At 41.9% G+C, this 15,511-nt stretch overlaps 1 protein-coding gene across 2 annotated transcripts in view; it reads right to left on the bottom strand.

Moving 5' to 3' along the window:
- The window catches only part of LOC127569055 (dedicator of cytokinesis protein 2-like), a 528,829-nt gene that overhangs the window by 147,012 nt on the left and 366,306 nt on the right, over positions 1 to 15,511 (bottom strand). The gene's annotated exons all lie outside the window — the stretch shown is intronic.

Consider the following 15,511-nt stretch of genomic DNA (forward strand, 5'->3'; position numbering starts at 1 on the left):
TGTTTCATTACAAACAATCTTCACACCTGTCCTCCATTGCAGGAATTATATCCTTGGACGCCTCTTTCCATCGATGTGAATTGCTGCCTGCATTAATTAATTTTTCTCAACCCCAGACTTGTGAAGCGGCTGGATGAAGGAGATTAATCAGGTGCTGTTTATGCCCTGTGGCAGCAGAGTGGTTTCCTTGATAGAAACAATTTCCATCCTTTCAGTTGAGTACTGATTGAATTAGACTTCAGTGACCAAATCACCCATAGAATCAAATCATTGCTTTAACCTCACTATACAATCACTCCTAAATCAGCAGACAGCCATACCCTTCCTTCATCATTCTCAAATACTAAAACCAGTTAAAATCCATCCACTGTCCTTGACCTTAAACGCCCTTTCAAAGGCAGGCCACACTGTCAGTGCGCAATGTAGCACATTAAGTTGGAAGAACACCTCTGTTTAGATTAGCTTTCACATCCTTCTTTTAGAAAGCACCAATCTGTATCTTGATCTTCACCCAATCGCAAATGTTTCTTTTGTTCTCTCCTCCCTTCCCCCTTCCCCCTTCCCTGCAATTTAAAAGCGCCAGTTTTCTAAATTTTTCCAGTTCTGACCAACGTGAATTGTTAACTGTTTCTCTGCCTGCAGATGCTACCTGACCTACTTGGTATTGCCAGCATCTCCTGGATATTCCAAGTCATTGTCTATTCATTCACTAAAACTTACAAGGGATGGGCTGCCACATCAACAAAACAAAGGTCCTCTACTACTTTTCCTTGCCATACAACACCACACTCTAACAAGGCCCTTGTATACATGGGCCACTTCCCATATCTCAGAGATCACCTCTCAGTGAAGGGAGACACTGATGACAAAATTAGCATTGCCTTCAGTGCCCCAGCATAGTCTTTGGAGGACTGAGGAAAAAAGTATTGAAGATCAGGCCTTCAAACCTGGCAGAGGTCTTTGTTGACCAGACAGCAGTGATCCCTGCCTTCCTGTATGTTTCCAAGATATGGACTACGGACAACAAGCACTTCAAAGCGATACAGCAACATCACCAATGTTGTCTTTGCAAAATCCTTCAAGTCCATTGGCGGGATAAGTGAACCAATAGACCTCTCATACACTAAAAGATGAACTTTTGATCTCCCAATCTACCTCATGGTGTACTCTTGCACTTTATTTGTCTACCTGCACTGCACTTTCTCTGTAACTCTGCATTCTGTCTTACTACCCTGCTTACTTCTATATGGAGTAATCTGTCTGGGTGGAATGGAAACAAAAGCTTTTCACTGCATCTTGTGACAATAATAAACCAATTCCAAGTTCCAGTTCCAATATCAATGTCCTCTCCCAAGCCAACGTCCCTTGCATTGAGGCCTTAATTAAGCTCAATAGGCTCCAGTGGGCTGTTCATATTGGCAACCTCAGATTTTCAATGATCTGTCATGACGAAATTATCCACAAGAAAGAGGAAAAATTTGAGGTGTTCTCAAAGCCTCTTTGAAAATGTGCAACAGCTCTATCAATTTTTGGGAACACCCAATCCACGAGCACTCGCAGTGGAGGAGAATTCAGGAAGGCACCGAGAACATTGAGTCTTTGCATCTGGAATACTTAGACGCTCAACCTAAACCTTGGAAGGAGCACACCACCGCACAAACCACCCACTCAGCTACCTACGGCCAAATCTGTGGATCGCACGCTGGCTTTACCAGTCACCACAGAACCCATAGAAATGGAGTGGAAGCAAATCATCCTCAACCCCAAGGGACTGCCTAAGTATGAAAGTTATGTACGAGGACTGACTTTAGCAAGTCTGCAAGGAATCGAGATGATACTGACCTTAGAGAAAGCTAACTAAAGCTTTAACCTTTGAGGTCTGTCAGATCATCTGGGCTTTAGTTGTGATGTAAAGCAAGTAAAGGCTTAAAGTGCTGTTAACAATTTATGTTCTGGCTCAGAGACAACCTGATGCCACTCAGCTCCTTCCTTTCCATTCTTGACATTCTTGCTTTCAGAATGATCTTGGGCTTTTCCATCAGGCTACAGATCACTGTTTGGTTTTGGCAAAGCTGGGTGAATAACTACAGCTGTTAGTCACTACTAACTGGGAATTGTAAATATGGTCCTTTCTATTATTGATTGTTTTGGACAGCTAAAGATTTTGAGGCTGTTTCAGGATCACAGGCTCCGAGCTTGCTGGGTTGCTCCCTGGAGCTACACAACTTGATTTTCACCTTTTGCCAACATTAATGACATACTAACACCATCCCAATTAGCCAATCTGGCACTGTCTGTTCACACTCCCATGGTATTCCTGACCCAAAGCAGGGTTGTATTAGCTTACCACTTACTCAGCCACTACATTTAAGGATACCACTTAAGTGTTTCTTAATAAGATCCAGTCATCTCTAGATTGGTAAAGGGAATAAGATGTTTCTAAATTTCAAGAGTCAACCTGGGATAAATTGGTCGTATTTCTTCATTTCCCTTTAAGATCATCTTGTGTACGTGAAAGTCTGGAGTATAGTGGGAATATTGGTAATGGTAGCATTTGATATATTCAACTGGATTTCCCCAATTCAGTTGCTTATTTGTTTCTTAAGACATTATAATAGCAAGTATTCCATTTAGTGTCAGTCTCATCTCCTGGCTATAATGTTTAATTACAATGAAATAAACATGAGGTTAGTTATTAACAATAACCAAGCAATGAGAGGGAACACATGGGAAGATTTCTGAACCTTAATTCTCTGAGAACCTCATTAACTTATGTTGGTAGTCTTTCTTGATTTTCACCTTTTGCCAACATTAATGACATACTAACACCATCCCAATTAGCCAATTTGGCACAGTCTGTTCACACGCATTAAGAACTGGGCTGAAACTGCACAAGCTGATCTTGTACAAGACCCAATAAGATGACAATGCAGGGAATAGTTTTCCCCCACCAGTCCAGGCTGGATTCAAACCCAGATCTCAAAGTGAATGTTCACTGATTAATCCAACAGCAAAGCATCAGACATCAGACGAATGCCAGAAAGTAGTCAAGCAAGCTTAGAGGTAAACACTTGGTCTATATAGAGTTACGTTGAGAACTTTTCATTTGGAGTGATCAAATGCTATCACATTCCTCAAATGGTGTAATGAAACATTGGCACAGGTGGTCTGAGTTGAACGTGACAGAACCAGGGAAGCAGAAATCTGATTGAACAGACCAGCCCATCTCCACTCGAATTATATATGCACCTCCTATCTCACTTTGAAAAATAAAAAGCAGCTTGGGACTTGGCTTTAATCTGAAATCTACCTCATGTACAGTGTAAGAGTTCAGCCATAAACCATAAAAGTTCTGCACTTTGATGGAGAAGGAATGACAATCTCAGTTTTCAAAACCTGTAGTGAGGGAAAATAAGTCTCTTTTTTTAACTATGATATCTCTTGCACAATAGGAGGACCCTTGATCTTACTGAGATCAGTACATCAGGGATAGAGGGGGTTGGTTTAAATATCAACCTGCCTGCTTGTAGTCTAACAGAAGCAGCTTGGGGCATGGGGTAAGGTGAAGGGAGAGGGGGCAAGGGTGGATGGGGGGGTCAGGGCAAGGGTGACTGGTGGGGGAAGGGAAAGGTGGATGGTGGGGGGGAGGTGTAAAGGTGGACAGTGAGGGAGAGTGGAGATGATGGGGAGAGTGGGGAGTGTGGAATGGAGAGTGTGGGGAGGGGAGTGTGGATGGTGGGGAGGAGGGGTAAATGTGGATGGTGAGAGAAAGACGGAAGGGTGGTGGTGAGTGGAGGGGGTGAAGGTTGGATGGTGGGGGGGAGGGGGTGGATGAATGGTGCAGGGACGGGAGGTAGATGGTGGGGAGAGTCAGGAGGATGGCTGGTGAGGGGGAAGGGTGAATGGTACAAGGGAAGGGAGATGGATGGTGGGGGAGAGTGGGGAGGATGAACGGTGAGTGGAGGGGGCTGGGTGGCTGGTGTGAGCACGGTGTAATGGTAGACAGTGAGGGGAGGGGAAAAGGTGGCTGAGCGACCTGTGCACTCACAGAAAGTTGGGCAAAACCTTTTTAAGCCAAAATATGCTTTAATTTTTTTTTACTTGCTTTGGCTGCCTTTCCCAGACCTCAGAAACCAAGTAGGCAAAAGTGAATGAAAGTGGTTGGATTGATTACATTAGGGGCTGATGGTGAAAAAGCAGAGGACTGCTGTCAATAGAACAGTGTTTTCAAATACCCTGCACAAATATAATGGGCCTAATGACCCCCTTCTGTGCTGCAAAACCCTCTGCTTCTATGGATTATATTGTTCTGTAAATCACTCTATCAAAGGGCTCATGAATTTGGGTTATTTTGCTTTTATCAACTTTTATTGCAAATCTCCTTGTAGGAAGATGCAGGCAGCACCATTTGGTTGGGTTTTGATCTATAACTTTCCCCTTTGTTTAATTTCATTCACTTGCTCTTCCTCATCCTCCTTGTAATACACACTCTTGTTACCAGTTCCAAATATTAAAAGCCTGAGGCTTGAAGCAGTATTAAACCAGATGTATATCGTCCTATCTGTCACAGTGAAATGTAATTTCTTTAGAAAAGTAGTGTGCTTGTGCATCAATTGAAAATAATAATTTGATTCCAATTGCTTTGCTTAACAGTGTACATGGAGATCTGACTGCAAGTTCTGTAGAGACAAGCAAAGTGACGGGTGGGTTTATTGTGTGGCATGAGCAGAAACAGAGCGAGAGAAAGAGAGCGAGAGAGAAGACAGAAGAGAGAGAGAGAGACTGCTATCTAAGTTCAGGTAATTGAGGTAAATGTGTTGGGGTTTGCAGAACAGAATACAGGCTCAGTGAATAGCCCTCAGTCTTCATTAGGCAGCATGGGAAGTGAGTGCATAAGACAGTAAGGGTCTTCTAGCCACGGCCGATTGAGCATGGACCACGGTCCCTCTAAAGAAGTGATCTGTGTATTCAAGCATTAAATGACTTAAAGATGAAAGGGAGGCAGAGAAGGCTCATTTGAATAATGATGAACAGTGATTATTGATTAAACAAATTAATGCCCTTTGCTTGTTTTTGCGCTTTTGTACACTTTTAGTGCTGTGAACATGAAGAAGTCATAGTTATAAATTAGCATTAATATGTGGAAACAAGTGTTCTAATGTTGATAAAAGCAGTAACGTAGCAGTAGAATGATTTTATGACCCCTTGCAAAGCAAGCAAGGTAAACATTTGGTTTAACTGTATTTCTCTGCCAAAATAAAAGTGATTGTTGGCCCCTCTTAGTTAACTCTAATCAGAATAAGGCTTGACTCCCCCCCCACCCCCAGTATAGATCCCCCCATGCCCCTATTAATTTGATATTAGCAGACAAGGAAGTACTGTGTGTTGGAAACTGGATTTTCACTTTGTGACCATGTTTCAGCTCCAGCCAAGGTCAAAGGTTAATATCTTCAGTGCTCACTGACAGCAAGTGTTATGCATGATATGAGTTCTGGCTATCCCAATTGCTGATCCCAATTCAACATTAATTGATAATCTCGTACTGGTAGGGCACGGCTAACATCAGCTTGTAAACAATCTGGTGCTGTAAGAGGACAATCATTGTCAAGCTGTGTTTTTATGAGTGCCTCTTTTTTTTCCCAAACTTTTTATTAGTTTTCAAATTAATACAGATTAATATATAACATCAATGTTTGCACATGTAATACAAAGAGATCAGGAGAACAATCATGGCATAGATAATCATAAAGAACAATAAAATATTTAAAAAATCTGTGGATCCCTCGATCTCTTAGTAAATGAATATAATATAAAAGAAAGGAAAGAAAAAGATTTCTTTTATATATATATAAAAGAAAAGAAAGAGAAAAAAAATCCCCAAATCAATAAGAAAAATTTTAAACGATATATCAAACCAAACTAAACAGAAAAATTTCAAAAAGAACAAAAAAAAGAAAAAAAAGACTGGACTGAAATTTCTCAGTAGAAACAGAGCAATATTATGTTGTCAACTCTGTTCCTCTAAACTGGAGAATTATTGAAAGGGGATCTATATCATGTGAAAATATTGAATAAATGGACTTCAAATATCTTCAAATTTAAGTGAAGGAATATGAGTGCCTCTTTAGCATGGTGTTTCACTATTGGCTACGAGCTATAAGTTGATGGACTCAAGTCAGGCATAATCTACTCTGGCACCCCAATACAGCACTCGGGGATGGATATGGGAGCTAATTTTTGACTGAAACATTTGGATATGAAAAATCTTATGGTATTATCTGAAGCATAGCACAAGAGTTTTCCTGAAACCTAGATCAGCATTTATCCCTCAGCTTACACCAGCCAAACTAACTGACATTTATCTCCCGCCTATTTGAGAAGGAAACAATTGCCTGCAAAACCACAGTAAATATAAAAAGCCCAGGTTTCCCTCAGAAAATATACATGGAACTTCCTCACGTCTCTCAAGAAGCTCACGAGTCCAAGTGAGCAAATCCACAAAATCTCAAACTTCAAGAGAGCTCCTGCCACTGTCATTCTGACACTGGACTCCCCAATATCCTAAAATATTCCAGCAGTTAGTGGGAAAAATGCCACTGAAACTGCCAAGACGACTTTAATGTGATTTTTTTCAGTTTTCTAATGCTCTAAGCATTTAAACAGTTTTTTTCCAAAATAAATATTTTTATGTAATAAAGTGATTCATTTTTAATAGTTTTAATACTTGTGAAAGCATGCGGGCATGGCTTACCAAGTTGCTAAATAATTTCTGTAAGCGGACTATCTATAGTCAGAAGGCACTGCTCTGCTCTGGTCAGTTCACAACTCCCTTCGTGCAGGAGATTCGGGCCAGGGGTTCACTCTAAGTAAGTTCAGACAGATCCAGTGGGGCAGGGAACAGGCAAGAGCAGATGATTCATCATCCACAAAGGAAATTCCAAGCCAATCAAAATGCTTAATAGTATCCTGAGCTGTAAGCTAACTGCAAGATTTTCTTTGGAAGCAAGTTTTGGGGATAAAATTAGCAGAGATGTCTTCTCCAACAAACTTTGTTGCCTAGAGTTTTCTGAATTGAGGCAGATTACAGCGTGTTCTGTTAACTAGACATTTTGCCTTGGACTTCATTCAGCTGTGAATTGTTGGCAGTGGAAGCTGATTACAGTATCCCTCTTGAATAAGGCATTGCACCGAAATACAATTCTGACTGCTTTTGAGGGGATATTTTAAACAGATGCATATTACACACATGCACGTCCATATTATGATCAGTGATTATTAGGAGGACCCTAGCCCCCTCACCCCATCCCCTTCACTTGCCCCTGCCCCTTATCATTACTTCAGCACAAAGATCCACAGCAATTGGTCCTCTGCTGTGCTCAGGAAGTTGGTAATGTTGGAGATGCCAACTTGTGGAACAGATGACAGATTTGAGATACAGTCTCAGTGGACATTGAAGTTCCCAATGGCACTGTTTCAAAAGAAAAGATCAGAGGATTTATCCTCTGTATTCTGCCCAATACTTTTTTCATCACCCAACATTACATAAAACAGATTGTCTGACTGTCACATCTCTGTCTGATTGAGTCCACTGTGCCAAAATTGGCAGCTATGTTTTCTACATAACAACTATGTATGTAAAGTGCTTAGAGGAATGTGAAAGTCAGTATACAAATACAATGCCTTCTCTCTTTGTTTAACCGATTAGATTTAAGGACTGGGGAAGAAACAGCAGTAGTGGAAAAGTGGAACAGCATAAATGAGAGACAACTCAAGAATATCAACAGAAAGTATGGAGAGAGAGACAGCAGTTGGAATCAATGTATGATTAATTGATTAGTGACAAAATGGAAAAGACAAATATTATGCTGAGTAAGGATAATATTTTCTCAATAACTATTTGTGTACCTTTCAAATGAAGGCAGAGGGAACTGAGTGGAAGTTTGAAAATCCAACCTTCCAGTTAAGTCTATTTTAGGCTCTGAATCACATGCCTATCCTGTGATGAGGAGTTGTCAACCAAAGGGAATAACCCTGACTCAATGTTTGGGTTCTGCTCTCTCTTGACGGGCTTGATATCAACTCAGGAGAAATTAGTAACTGGATTAACTGACCCAAAATTTATCTTGTGTATCTTTCATTCAAACAAATTTGATTTGAAACATGTTCATGTGAGGTACCCGTCTTCCAGTGTTGCACAGTTGCTATGGCATTAGCCAATAATGGATCCCTTTACCAATGGGACCACAATGTAATGGAACTGAATTTTGGGAATACAATGGTCAGCTGATACTACAGTGTTTGTATAGCACAAGGAATCAAAGACAAGTTTGTATCCCAGCAACACACACCGGGGGAACTCAGTGGGTCAGGCAGCATCTATGGAGGAAAATGGACAGTCGACATTTCGGGTTGAGACCCATCATCTGGACCCAGTCCAGATGAAGGTTCTCGACCTTTGATACATAGAGAGACCTTTGTATCCCAGTGTATTTTATGATTTTATTTCCAACAGGTCTTTACAACTTCTCCTGGGCAATGAAGGATCCACATTGGAACAGGTACTAAATGTGGTTTACTAACAGTATTTCAAAATATATATTCTATTTTTGGGGAGTAGGGAGGGTATGTATTTATTTTTTGGACATGATGTAAAATTGTTTTCTGACAAAACAAACTACCAAGCTTATACGATATTGAGTGGGAATCTGTATCTCGCCTATTGGAATTTGAGAAAATCATCAAATAATGTAATTGGAACACTGCATCTGCCCAGGAGGGATTCGATCCTTGACTGCACTCTCATTCACCTCAGCTGAGAAATGAGAATGTGGAAGTGAGAAAGTAGAATGTGACTGAATTGACTTAGGATTGACAAAGATCACGCTACAATTCCACATCAACTACAATCCTCACTTGGGTGGCGGTGAGAAGGGTCCTTCCGGTCAGATCCTTCCTGCACAGATGAAATATCATTCCCAAAGCACACTGCACACGGGATGGCTGTGGTGGGGAAGAAATGGTCACCCACCTCTTTGCAAACTGTGGATTTGCTAAGATGGTGTGGAGAAGGATGCAAGGGTCCTTCTGGGTTCATCATAAGCAGCTGCGTAACAGAGGACTATCTGGTCTACGAGCTGTTCCCAGGGGCACACATCGAGACAGACATCAAGTGCTGCTGGAAGATCATCAACTCGATGAAAGATGCTCTTTGGTCTGCCCAAAACTTGTTGGTCTTCCAGCACAGTGAGTTGTCTATGAGGGAATGCTGCTGACTGGCACATTCCAGGCTGCAGGAGTCCGTGCTGAGGGATGCACTGAAGCTTGCTGCAGCCAATGCAAAGGCTCTGTGGGAAAAGGACCACAGCCTAGGTTCCTTCCGCTACGGCACACGTAGGGGCTGAGTCGGGTGGGGAAGACCCTCAAACATTGAAAGGGTGTATTACCCCAGGGGGCTACACGAGTGGCAATGGTGTTATGGTTTTAAAAAGAAGTGTTAACACTACTGAATGTATTGACCATATGACACAAAGAATGTAAAAAAGTTTTGCACTGTGTTTATTCTTCTGTGTATATTTTTATTAAGGGTAAAGTTTATTTTTGGAGTTAAAACAAAATTATCTACTAACTATTGGCTGCTGAGTAAACAAGTGGGAGGTTGCAGTTGGATCCGGTCAGACTTGACCTTGGAACATCTTCATGCATGATTAACTTGCTGGCATTGTACAGACTCAATTTCAAAGAAAAGCTACCAGAGTTACTGGGGAGAAGACAGAAACTCAGCACATGGGAGGGGTGTGGAGGTCAGGGAGAATTTGGAAATTGTAAATGAGAATACAAGGACAGCTACATTTACAATTACCCAGTTAAAAATATTGATTATGAAGTTAATGGTGTAGAATTTCACTAATTGGATGCTGCCTCATCCTGCAGTAATTGAGATAGTTTCATTATCACTTCCTGGACAATTACTTAATATTGGAAAGTTGTTACTTTCTCCATTTGCATTATTGATGACTGAATTAGTTAGTTTGAGCTCTGTAGGCTCAATCTTTTAGACCAGTTGCCATTTGGCTTGATAGAGATATCAGGAGGGATTGTTAATTAATCTCAGAAGGCAGCCGTTCAGCCAGTTGTGTCTATACTGTCTTCATGTAAGAACAATCCAGCTAGTCCCACGCCCCCTGCTCTGAACATCCCTCTCCACATAGCCCTGCAGATACATTCTTTGCAGATACTTATCCAGTTCACTTTTGACTGAAAAATGCATCAACATGTCCATAGTTCAACCACATTGAGACTGGATTATGTGCTTCCGAGGCCCTGAGATTTGCCTGATGTTTAATAACTGCACTCACACATTTTATGGTCCTGCTACTCTGCAGTATCTGTGGTGATATAATTTTTTTCTGCTGTGTAATTTCCCCAGGTGCTCTGTTTGGTTATCATGTTTGTGTACAATTCCTTCTGCAACTGACTGAATTGGCGTCAGCCTGTTTATTTCACTTTAATGACTGTGTTAAAGCAATACAGCAAGGAATTAGGTGCATGCATATTAATCAATGCGCTACCAGAGTAAATTAGCCTCTGGTTTGGTTCAGCACCTTTGTTCTGCCCTCAGGAGTGACACTAATTCTTACAGTATCTCTCACTATAATTCTTAGAGTCAGAGAGAGATACAACGTGGAAGCAGGCCCTCTGACCCACCAAGTCTGCATCCACCATCAAGTAGCCATTTTTACACTATTCCTATCTTAACCCATTTTATTGTCCTCACATTCCCAGCAATTTCCCCCAGATTCTGCCACTCACCTACACACTAAAGATAATTTTCAGTGGACAATCAATGATCCTACCAACCCACACATTTTTCAGATGTGGGAAGAAACTGGATCACCTGGAGAAACCCGCATGCTCACAGGAGGAAAGTGCAAACTCCACACAGATAGCTGGAGCTGTGAGAGAGTGCCACTGTGAGAACCCAATTCTTCTTCCCCCTCAGCCTCCTATGCTGATTCAGCCAGAGGGACAGTTCCTCACTATTTTACTCAGAACTCCACAGCCTTCCAGTCTCAACATTGGCTGTACCAGTTCTACGCTGATAATCCCAACTTTCTTTCAGGCTATTGGTAGGGCAAAGGGCTTACCTGGCTGGCACGATGGTTCACAGTCATGGTTACACTTGCTTTTTGCTCGCAGCACACCAGCAGACCACAGAGGTCTTGTCCATAGAACACTACAGCACAGGAACAGGCCCTTCGGCCCACCATATCTGTGCTTATTATGATGCCAAATTAAACTATCCCCTTCTGCCTACACATGATCCATATCCCTCCATTGCCTGCATATTCACGTGCCTATCTAAAAGCCTCTTAAATGCCTCTATCATTTTTGTTTCCACCACCACCTCTGGAGCCCATTCCAGGCACCTACAACTCATTGTGTAAAAAAAACTTGCCCCGCATATCTCCTTTAAACTTTCCCCCTCTCACCTTGAAGCTAAGCCCATTAGTATTTGACATTTCTACCCTGGGAAAAAAGATTCTGATCGTCTGCCCTATCTATGCCTCTCATAATTTTATAAACTTCTGTCAGGCCTCTCCTCAGCTTTCAATGCTCCAGAGAAAATATCCCAAGTTTGTCCAGCCTCTACTTATAGCTCATATCCTCTAATCCAGGCAGCATCCTGGAAAACTTCTTCTGCACCCTTTCCAAAGCCTCGACATCATTCCCATAATGGGGCGACCAGAATTGCACACAACACTCCAAGTGTGGCCTAACGAAAGTTTTATACAACTACAGATTTCCAACATTACCCTCCAATGCTACCACTTGAGCATCACCATCACAGGATCAGCAGATTTTACTTCTCCCAGTTCTCCTCATTTGTCACCATCATAGTTTCCATCGAAAACTCTTTTCCTCTCCACTTAATTACAGGCCACTTGTTTCTTTCTTTACTATTTTCCTGCCCAACAACTACACCTTCCCCCACAGCCCTCTGTCCCATATGAGTCCCAGAGTCACACAGCATAGAAACAGGGCATTCGGCCCACCTTGTCCATGCAGAGCATCAATTACCCATCTACGTTAATCCCATTTACCAGCACTTCGTCCATAAAATTCTCTTGCTGTTGAGAAGCTGCTTATTTGTAACAGCTCCCAGTCATCAACCCAGATCCTCAGCCCTAGCCTTGCCTCTGTCCATGAGTGTTTCCTCCACTTAACTGAGATGAAACTATGGTATTAGTGCAGGCTGATTGTTCTGACAACTCCTCATTCTTGTTCAGCATCTAAGTGGCATTTGCATGCCATCAGACACAGTTTGGGCTTACAGTTAAAGACACAAGATCTACCAGCTTGACCAAAGAGTCATATGGAGACAATATCCCAGTTCAGCATTGTTGGTTGCACTTTAGTACCATGGGGTAAACTCCTTCATTAGATAATGACTCATTTTATGTACAAGGCAAGTCAGGTTATCAATAATTAATGCAACATTGGTGATGTATGATACAAAGCCAGATTGCTCTTAGTTTTGCTTTCAAGTGAAGCAGTGATGTGGAGACAACATGTTACTGAGAAACATTAGTCATGGGCAGATATAGGCAACGTGTGAGTTTGGACCTATTCATGACTAAATTAGGTTTAAAATTCAACAGGATGATTGTCCCCTCCTCCGCACCCCACTGGGTCTGTTGATACATGTAATTCCTCTTATTAAACTGAGTCGTGGGACCGAACTGATACTCATCTCTAGCTATTCAGACATTTGCTGTTTGTAAATCCAGAATGTGCATATCTGATGGCTAGAATTGTCTCTATAACAATATAGTCAACATCAAAAGTAATCCCTTCATTGTAAAGGGCATGAGGAGGCTGATATTTAAATACACTATTGTTCTTTCTGATACCTACATAAGGCAAGCTTGAGGAGCAACACTTCATCTTCTGTCTGGGCACATTGCAGCTTTCCAGGCTCAATATAAATTCTCCAACTTTACATAGCTCACTTTCTTTGTGTCTGAATCAGAACTAGCCATTTTTGCCTGTCATCACCTTGCCTCATTTTTTCTTATTCTGTCTGTTGTGTCTGGCTTGTTGGGCATGTCCCACGGCCTCACTGCTTACAACACATTATACAGACGTTGAAGCTTAAAGTGCTGGTAACTGCCCCTATTAACTCATTTGGACTCACCCTATCAGAGACATTCCCTTTGTTCTGCACATCCCTCTCAAACTTTCTATCCCACTGAAAACTAACTTGTATTTCTCTCATTCTGATGAACAGTTCCAGACCTGAAACATTAATTGTTCCTCCTTCCACAGACGCTGCCTGACCTGCTGAATGTTTCTAGCATTTTCTATTTTTCTTTCAGGTTTTCAGCATCTGCAGTTGTTTTTTTTTGGTGCTTTTTTTTCTCCTACAGAATAGGCAGTGTTGAACAATGTAAGGTGGTAGGGAGCAAGGAAATGAAATTTATTGTAGGTTCTCTCTCCAACTGATGACCACCATATTCAGTTTTAATTTCACGTGTTTAATTGTTTTGATTTCAAAATAAAATGCTTGTTTACAGTGTAGTTTGAGTGGGATCTCTGAAATTGGAAGTTGGAAGTAGTAGCAGTGATAGGTGAGGCTGGAAGGTGGAATCAGTCTTTGCCTAAGAGGGCAATTCCATTGGTAAACTTGCAGTAGAACCCCTGTGACAAGGTTAGCTTGTACAGTGGTTTGGCAAGAACTGATTCAGGGTGCTGATCTAATGCCTTCCATAGTTAGACATCAACCTATAGGCGGGTCTAGGGTTATGCAAGGAGAACAGCTACTTAAACAATTATGGCCAACACCCAAACTCAGAGAAAAGTGGAAATAATTTTATTTTACAATAACAAATTCAACATTGGAGACATTGTAATTTTATATGTAGGCACTGTATATTCATCACTGGGAAGGTGCTGAAGGTGAAGTGATTTTGATGGATTTGTATACAACCACTAAAAGCCATACAAAATATAACATATACACTGGGGAAATAGAGCTTTACATTTGAGATGAGCAAGGCTGAGTAGATCATACCATAGTAAGCCCTTGAATCTGTGTGTTTCCATGATTACACAGGAATGTTTGTCCAAACTAATTGAGGCTAGTACCTTCATCTCAACTGTCAAATAAATATCTACTTTACAAATTCCCAATGTTCATAAACCCATGCTTCCCAGCTTTTATTTGGATAATTTCAAGTTAACAATGTCTCTCCTTTGCTCATCTTCCTCCTTCTGGGCTTGTGACTTTCTCGTAATTCCGGACCAATTTTTCTCTTGAAATTTATGTTCTGCAAAGATGGGTTTTGTTTCTTCTGGGTTGATAGATTTTTCACAGACTTGGGGCTATGATTAACTCATGCATAATTGCCATGGATGACATGGTTCCCTGAATTTCCCTGCAAGTACTCACACAAGCACCAAACAATAATGGGCTCTGTATCTTTCCAGACAAAACCCCAAACATGTTGTAAACTGTGACACAAAAGATTCTGCAGATGCTGGAATCTGGAGCAATACACAAAAAGTGCTGGAGGAACTCAGCAGGTCAGACAGCATCCATGGAGGGAAATAAACAGTCGATGTTTCAGCCGAGACCCTTCATCAGGACTGGAAAGGAAGAGGGCAGGAGCCAGTATAAGAAGGTGGGGGGAGGGGGAGGAGCACACACAGGCAGGTGATAGGTGAGTCCAGGTGAGAGGGGGAAGGTAGGTTAGTGGGGAAGGGGGAGAAGATGTAATAAGCTGAGAGGTGATAGGTAGAAGATGCAAAGGGCTGAAGAAGAAAGAATCTGGTAGGAGAGGGCAGTGGACCATGGAATAAAGGATGGGGAGGGGAGAAGAGGATATGGGCTGGTCATCAAGATGGGGGAAGGGAGCCATAGGAATAAGGGAAGACAAAGGAGTTGGGGGGGGGGGTGCGGAGAAAAAGAAGAGGTGGAGTTACCAGAAGTTGGAGAAATCAATGTTGAAGCTGTCAGGTTGAAGACTCCCAAGGCGGAATATGAGGTGTTGTTCCTCCAACCTGCACCTGGCCTCAACGTGGCAGTAGAGAAGGCCATGAATAGACATGTCAGTATGGGAGTGGGATGCGGAATTGAAGTGGCAGCCACCGGGAGGTCCTAGCTGTTGTGGCAGACAGAGTGAAAGTGCTGACGATGCTGCGTTGGGTCTCACAGATGTACAGGAGGCTGCACTGGGAGCACCAGATGCAATAAATGACACCTCGTTGCTTTATATACTCCCTCAGAGGCAAACTGATTTCTGCCCTCCCACAACCCAGAATTACACCATATCTGTACTTGAAATCTTTTGGCTAATCATTAGAAGCATAAGTTAGTTGTCGCTTAACCATATGTATTCAAGAGAAGTAACATGATTGATCAATGCCATTCTGGTGCTTCAACTCAAGACAACTGTCTCAGGCATAGAGCGAAAAGGGGACATTTCTGTGATGACACTGTGGAGTGTCAGAT

This window comes from Pristis pectinata, chromosome 4, assembly GCF_009764475.1.
Source record: "Pristis pectinata isolate sPriPec2 chromosome 4, sPriPec2.1.pri, whole genome shotgun sequence".
NCBI classification, from domain to species: Eukaryota; Metazoa; Chordata; class Chondrichthyes; order Rhinopristiformes; family Pristidae; genus Pristis; species Pristis pectinata.